Source organism: Cyprinus carpio, chromosome A7 (genome assembly GCF_018340385.1).
Source record: "Cyprinus carpio isolate SPL01 chromosome A7, ASM1834038v1, whole genome shotgun sequence".
Classification (NCBI taxonomy): domain Eukaryota; kingdom Metazoa; phylum Chordata; class Actinopteri; order Cypriniformes; family Cyprinidae; genus Cyprinus; species Cyprinus carpio.
The window spans coordinates 43,798,982-43,807,451 of record NC_056578.1 but is presented as its reverse complement, the minus strand read 5'-3'; the positions used below and the strand labels follow the sequence as shown (position 1 = coordinate 43,807,451).

General features: G+C 41.8%; 1 pseudogene; it reads left to right on the top strand.

Moving 5' to 3' along the window:
• The first annotated feature begins 286 nt into the window (after positions 1 to 286).
• LOC109100057 overlaps positions 287 to 8,470 on the top strand; it is a 12,139-nt pseudogene continuing 3,955 nt past the window's right edge.

Here is an 8,470-nt window from a genome sequence, read left to right as displayed (position 1 = left end):
TCAGACGTGCTTGTTACCCGTATGGTGTTTTGCAACAATGTCGTAACTGACAGTAGTTTAAAATCTGGTTAGCGGAAACGCGAGAGAGTGGGCGGATCATGAATGAGCTCTTCTTCACAATAAGAGCAAACATCACGAAGAACCAACCGGAAGCTTCACGCGACATCGATTCTCAGGTTTGTGCGGCTATAAGCGCTTATAGATGATTCACAGATGATTGTACACGCGTGTCATTAGTTTATACGTCTGTGTAGATTCTCGCAGCTCAACAAGTGCATCAAAAACAAATCTGGTGGATTCTTTCAGAAATATAATTAAAAGTAAGTGTTAAGCGGCCGCATGTAGGTCAGAACTAACATGTGTGAGATTAAGAGCTGAAGAGAGCAGGGCTTGTCTCTGTGTGTGAGTGCTGGTTCATAGTGTCTAGAACACGAGGGAGCTAAACCACAGAACAGTGTGTTTGTGACTGAATGAAAGTGTGTGTGCTGTGATCTTCATTGTGCTGCTGTCAGGTGTGTGTTTGTGACTGAATGAGAGTGTGTGTGCTGTGATCTTCATTGTGCTGCTGTCAGGTGTGTGTTTGTGACTGAATGAGAGTGTGTGTGCTGTGATCTTCATTGTGCTGCTGTCAGGTGTGTGTTTGTGACTGAATGAGAGTGTGTGTGCTGTGATCTTCATTGTGTGCTGCTGTCAGGTGTGTGTTTGTGACTGAATGAAAGTGTGTGTGCTGTGGTCTTCATTGTGCCGCTGTCAGGTGTGTGTGTGTGTGAGAGAGCTCTGTTTGTCAGCCTCGTCTGTGGATGTGATGTGATAGTTGTGTTCAGCAGTGATTGTAACAGTTCCTCTGCGGGATCTGATCCTGATCTCTTTCTCTTTCTCTTCCTGAAGCTGCTGAAGGTAAGCTGTGCTTCATACACACATTATTATAATTCACAGTTATAATGCTGTTGTTGTGCTGTCTGCCTGTCCGTCCCGTTTTTAGGATTCTTTGATGAATAGAAAGATCCAAAGATCAGCATTCATATGACATTAAAAGCTTTTGTAACATTGTGTTATATAGATTATAGAAATGATACCTTTTATTTATTAGCAGGTGATGCTTTAAATTGATCAAAAGTGATGATAAAGACATTTGTAATGTTGCACAATATTTATATTTCAGATAAATGCGGTTCTTCTGAACTTTCTATTCATCAAAGAAACCTGAAAAAAAAAAATACTCAGCTGTTTTTCAACATAACATTGATAATAATCAGAAATGTTTCTTGAGCAGCAGATCATCATATTAGAATGATTTCTGAAGATCATGTGACACTGAAGACTGGAGTAATGATGCTGAAAATAATACAGCTGCACATCACAGAAATACTACATTACAACTTTAACCAGAGATTCACACAGAAAACAGTTATTTTAAAGTCCCCATAATACAAAATTTCCCCATATATTTTTTAGGATCTCCTACAACAAAGCAACGTCAAAAAACACTTTTGCTTTCTCAAAATATGCATTTAATATCACATCATTTCAGCGATTCTCAAACGATTCGTTCGAAGCAGTTCAAATATTCAGTCTCTCTAAACTCCTCCTTTCCATGAGCCATAATCCATCTTTCAAGAGTCAGCGTTTAGTGAATCCCGCTATGAACTCTCTGAGAATTATTATTTTTTTATTTTTTTTAAATGATGTGTTTGTGTTTGTGTGCGGGGTCCAGTTGTTCGCGGCCGGCCAGCGTAGAACATAGGCAGGAATTATGCAAATGTGTAGCGGTCACAGAAGTGGGATTCTAATTACTAACGACTCGTTCAGGCTGTAGAGAGTCAATTCTTTATTTTGGGAGACGATAACTTTATTTACCGTTCACTTTCAGCTTTACAGCTTCGCTGATCGTTTACATTCACATACAGCTACTTTACACACTGCATGAAAGGCTCTATTGGAAATGGCATAATAGGGGCACTTTAAATAGTATAATATATTTCACAATATTGCTGCTTTGGCTGTATTTTGGATCAAATGAATGCAGGCTTGGTGAGCAGAAGAGAATTCTTTAAAGACTGGTAGTGTATAGTGCTAGCATGCAGAACAGACAAACACAATATCACAATATCAACGTTGTATTTATGCATGCCAGTGCTATGAACTGATTGTTGGTGCTTGGACCGTAATGATGGTCACCTGCAGGAACTTTGGTAACACTTTATTGTAAGAGTCCTCTTTAGGTGTTCTGCTACCTAAAAGTAACTTTGCAGCTACATGTCAACCAGCAGTCGTTAGAGTATTAGTAGACCGTCTGCTTAAAGGGATACTCCAAACCCGTAAAAGCTTTGTTCGTCTTCGGAACACAATTTAAGATATTCTGGATGAAAACAGGGAGGCCTGTGACTGTCCCATAGACTGTCAAATAAATAACAGTGTCAAGCTCCAGGAAAGAGTGAAAAGCATCGTCAGAATACTCCATCTGCCATCAGTGATTCAACCGTAACGTTATGAAGCGAAGAGAATACTGATTGTACACAAAGAAAACAAAAATAACGATTTTATTCAACAATTCCTCTTCTCTGTGTCTCTCCAAATCAGCGAAGCGCCATTTTTTTTGCAATTCTGAGCAGTACGCAGGCGGTGTACGCTCTTCTGTGTCAGCAGTGTTGAGCCGATGCGCTGTTTGTTTTCAAACCAAAGTGTAAATACATGTAAAAAATGTATCCCTTTTTCCCCGCCTAAAAAAAAAGAGCACACACCCCCCGCACACCTCACATATTACAAAAAAGCGCCAATAACATCTGACAACACATTATTTTGAAGCTCAACAGATGTTCTACTGATTATAAGTATATTTGCAAGTACAACAACTTATTGTATAACCCAAACCTAACAGTCTACAGATGCTCTGAGAGCTAGCTGACATGTAGTTACAAAGTTACTTACAGTTAATGTCTAAAGTGGACTATCGAAATAGTGTAACTGGGACTCTCTATAATGTGTTCAGTCTTATTTAAAACAAGTGGATTGTCTTCAGCTGGAAGATATCATTACAGTAATTTATGTATTTATTTATTTTGACAATTATATTAATACAAAAATAAGCAAAATGTGGATTTAGAATGACATGATGTCCTCTTTGGGTTAAACTAGTCCAAATTTGGCAAATTCTTCACACTACTTAGTTAGGAAGCAAACTGTATTGTTAACAGTAGCTCTAGATCTGTTGTGGTCCGGCTCTCCACAGGTCTTCTGATCATGGCGACGTCTGCTGGAGACAGCAGCGTTCTCGAGGAGGAGCTGACGTGTCCAGTGTGTCTGGATCTGTACCGTGATCCACACCTGCTGCCCTGCGGTCATAACTTCTGCCTGCCCTGCCTGCGCAGACTCAAGAGCCGCTCGGACCACGGCCGTCTGCGATGTCCCGAGTGCCGGCAGCAGGTCACCGAGCACTTGCTCCGCCAACTGGCAGAAGAACTTCAAACTGGCCAACATTGCTGACAGTATCCGGCGTCGTGGCCAATCAGAGCGCTCCGTCCAGAGCCGGAGCGACACGTCTCTCAGAGCCGCCCAGGTTCACTGTGATTACTGTCCCGAGGACGCCAGCGGAGACGGGAAGGGTCCAGTGGCGGTTTAAAACCTGCCTGAAGTGTGAAGTGTCCATGTGCTCGCAGCACGTCCAGCCTCATCTGGAGCTGCCGGCGTTCAGAGAGCATCCGCTGGTGGAGCCGCTCGGAGACATGAGGAAGAGGAAGTGTCTGGAGCACGACGAGATGTTTCCGCTACTATGTCTGGATGAGCGCTTGTTCCTCTGCAACGCCTGCACCATCGAGGAACGCACTCGGGACACGCCATCAAAACTCTGAAGAACACCATGAAGGATTTCAAGGTAGGTCCGCTGTGTCCAGGCCCAGTGACTCTTCTTACATCGGCTAAACTCACTAAAAACTTCCAAAGTGTTTTGTCGGTAATCATAAACCAAAGTATCTTGTTCAGCTTCCCAAACACCCTAACGTATTAAGCTTCCCTACAGCCTGCTGGTCCTGGAGACTCTCATCGCATCTCTGTTGCTCCTGGAGACTCAGCAGTCTCCGCCCTGATGGCAGCAAGACTGAAGAAGCTGTGTGACGGATGGGTGGGGTCACCTGCGATGCAGAGGGCTTTTTCGAGTGAGACGGGTTTCCATAAATGTCCTGGAGGGAGGGGAGAGAGACACCAATGATCTTCTCAGCTGCTCTCACTATGCATTGCAGAGTCTTCCGGCAGGACACGTAGCAGGCTCCATACCACACAGTCATGCAGCTCCTCAGAATGCTCTGGATGGTGCCTCTGTAGAAGGTGTACATGATGGGGGGGGGGGCTCTGGCTCTCCTCAGTTGCGGAGGAAGTAGAGACGCTGCTGTGATTTCTTGGCCACTGCTGCGGTGTTGTCGGTCCAGGAGAGGTCCTCTGTGATGTGCACACCCAGGAAACTCGGTGCTGCTCACTCTCTCCACAGTCGCACCGTTGATGGTCAGTGGAACATGCTGAGTGTGCGCTCTCCTGAAGTCAAACAATCTCCTTCGTCTTCTCCACGTTCAGAGAGAGATTGTTGTCACTGCACCACCCGGCCAGGTGGCTCACCTCGCTCCTGTAGTTTTGTCTCATCTCTGTTGCTAATGAGACCCACCACAGTCGTGTCATCCGCAAACTTAATGAAGAGGTTGGAGTTGTGTGACGGTGTGCAGTCGTGGGTCAGCAGAGTGAAGAGGAGGGGGCTCAGCACACATCCTTGGGGGGCCCCAGTGTTCAGTGTGATGGTGCTGGATGTGTTGCTGCCGACCCGCACTGCCTGAGGTCTTCCACCGTGTTGGAAAGTTGATGTGTTGGTGTATTTTTGGGTGAGCAGTGTTTGCAGACCACAACATCATCGCAGCACCACGCATCATTGATGTAAACACAAAGCCCGCTGGCGCGTGATTGACCCCCAGCGATGACAACTCTGTCCGCTCGATAGCATGTCAGCTGATCGAGAAGAATAGCACAGTCCAGAACACTGTTGCTGAGCCATATTTCCGTGAACACAAAAACACAACAGTCCCATACAGTCCTTTGTAGACTCATAATTACGACTTAAGGAGCTTCAAGGAGTATTATCTGTTTAAAGACCCCTCTTGGTGAAAATCAAGTTTTTAAACATTGTTTACATCTGGTGTTTTTTAATATGCTTGAAGACAAAGTTTGTGCAAATTCATTAGTAAGAGTCTTTGCTCAGCATTTTCTCAATAAAACTGCAGTGTACCGAAGACTGATGTTTGATGTTTCCTACCGTCACAAACATGTAGCCGCTCCTGTCAAACTCACAGGACGGGAACCTGGTTTGTGTAACATTAGCAATCATTATTAGCAGTTTGATAACGAAATCTGGAGATTTAGAGAGCGATACATGAAGTTCACTTTCATTCTTATTCATCGTACTCTTCTTGTTGAAAATAAACGTCTGGTTCAAACATACAGTATATGACTGAATACTCCAGTACTGCCATTTATCATTGTGTAGCATTTACTGCTTCAGCTAATGAAGTTACAGCTATTTTCAGCTCATTTTAATACATAAACCATCCATTTGATGAAGTGCAGTGCTCTTTAAGATGGCGGTGGGGATTCTCTGAAGGGAAGTTTGCGAGTGTGTGTGTGTGTGTGTGTGTGTGTGTGTGTGTGTGTGTGTGTAAAAGTGAAGTGAAACAAACCAAGTGTTGCATGATCAGCAGATGTGAGCGCTCTTGTTCTCTGTTGTTTTCTCTAGGCCTATCTTGACATTCAGCTGCACAAGACCAACAGAAAGATCCTTAAGGCAGAAAAAAACCGACTGGAACAAAAAGAGATTGAACGGCAAAACAAGGTGAAGTTAGTTCTGTGGCGTTAGTTTCTTTTACAGACTAAGCACTCTGTCCTTCACGTCTTGTTTTTAATGTTTATGAAGTTTTTAGTTTTAAAGAATAGCTGATCTCTTCTAGGCCTACCGGGACGACGCAGATCAACACCTGGATGCTTTCCGAGAGACGTCTATTGCCACACCTGGATGCTTTCTGTCCTCGCTGCGTGAATGTATCAGTGCTCGTGACGGTGAGCAGTGTTCGGGAATCCAGCAGAACCTGAGTCAAATAGCACAGGATCAAACCCGTCTGCAGGACGTTCACTCGGGGGCTTTGAGAGGCTTCTACAGGAGAGCGACGCTTTCCAGTTCATCAAGGTACATTTTACACACACACGACCTGAATCCTAAAATGATCTGTGACTGTTCTTGACAGAAACCTAAACTGTTTTGTTGTCGGACTGAAAGAGAGACAGTGGTTGTAGTAATGTTAACCTAGTCTGACGTCTTTAGTTTGACTGTCAGCATGAAGTCTGGTCCACTTTGCAGTTTATTCTGGCACAGAACTGACCTCTTAAAAGGGAAAATGGAAAGCAACCAATTACAGCTTTAGTTTTTACATAACAATTTAGGGTCAGGTTTATCTGAAATGGTTTCTATAACAATAGTTGACAGATGTGATGGGAAGAAAAAATTAAATAAAATCTGCACGTCTCTCCAGAAAACACTGAAGATGTAGTCTGTCTGAAGTCATAACTCCAAAACCAATGGCTGCCTTTACACTGCACTAAAAACTGATTTTTTTACACATGTGACACAGATCAGAAATAAGCCTGTGTTTGTGATCCCCCTTTTTTTTTTTTTTTTTTTTTTTAAGGAAGTATTTGTTCTGAGCCGATGTTGTTTTAAAGTGCCCTTATTATGGATAATGAAAGGTTCATATTTTGGTTTTGGGAGTCTCCAACAAAAGATTGGCGTGCATGCAGGGTCAAAAAACACTTTCATCATCTTAAAATATGCATTTATTTTTTCCTTTTTTGCTCAGTGACTCCCAAACAATTAATTTAACGATTCATTTTTCCAAACTCCTCCTTTGCGTGACGCTAAACTGTTGTGATTGGTCTGATGATGCAGTCTGTTGTGATTGGTCTACCGTGTGCAGCGCAGGTCAATAACAGAACACCCATCACCATTACTGAGCCCACAGATCGGTGGTAAACACCCAAACAGTCATGTTATATGTGTTATTGATACAGCACTGCAGTTTGTACACTAACGTATCGCTCTATTCTTTATCAGAACTACAAGTAATAACAACGACAAACATTCACTATTCATCCATACATTTCTAGACAATTGTGAGTGAACAGATATTGCTGTTATACAAAGACCTACAAGCTGCGCGGAGCGATCACAATACACACAACTAAACACATATCTTCCATGCAGAGTACATGACGGCAAGATATTAAAATAATTACTCCACTTTCAGAATACAAATATCCTGATCATGTACTCACCTCCATGTCATCCAAGATCCCTTTCTTCAGTCGCAAAAAATTTATCAGTCGCAACTTATATAACCAAACGATCTGTAATTTTCTTAAAAAAATAAAAAAATAAAAATAAATAATAAAAAAAAAATAAATACACACTTGTTGCTGGTCTTGTCTAGCCCCTGCGATGCATACTCTGTGTACAAAACGGTTCAAGATACGTCTTAAAACTCCCAACACTTTTCTCCTCCAACTTCAAAATCGTCCTACATCGTTGTTTACATTTATTTATACAAATTTTTTTTTTTTTTTTTTTTTTTTTTTTTTTTAATAAAGAGTGTTTGACCATCCTTGCACGTTCACTTTGTAAACACTGGGTCTGTGCTTCTGCAGCGATTTCGGATGATTTGAGGAGAAAATGAGTTGGGAGTTTTTCGACATACCTGAACTAGGCACCGGCCGGTCTGAGATTTGAGCAGCATACAGAATATTAGAAACAATTAGTTGAATTAGTTTTTTTTTTTTTTTTTGATTTGTTTCCTTAAAAGAGAGAGAGGAAAAAAAGACTGACATCTTTATTTAACCTAAATCTGTAATTACAATTATTTAATTTTAATTATTTAATTCATATACATATCATTTAGTTATATAATAATAATCATACACATAATTTAACTGAATAATAACCAAATCTGAAGCAAAAACAGAATGTTCTGACAAGCTTTGTGAAATGTACTACATGCCTGAAGAAACAAAACAACAGCAGAGATTCTGAATGAGATTGCAGGTTCTCTCTCTGACAGCAGAGGCGCCTCTGGAACACAGACACAGACCAGACACAGCGTTTCCTTGGTTACCGCTGGAACACTGCTTTAATATAAACTATACAGAGACCAGATGAAAAGAAAATACCACATAAACTTCTCAGAAGACAGCCAGCTCTCCTCAGAAACACATTCATATAAACCCCAAATCAATATTGAAGATTTTCTTACAGTAGTTCGTGCATCATGAACAGTGAGTGATCTGCCTGCTGCAGTATTTTTCTCTGTGCGTCTATCTTCAGCGTCTCTGGTCTGTGTTAACTGGTGATAACAGACTTCATATTTTACCATAAATTACATTTTGGAAAATGACT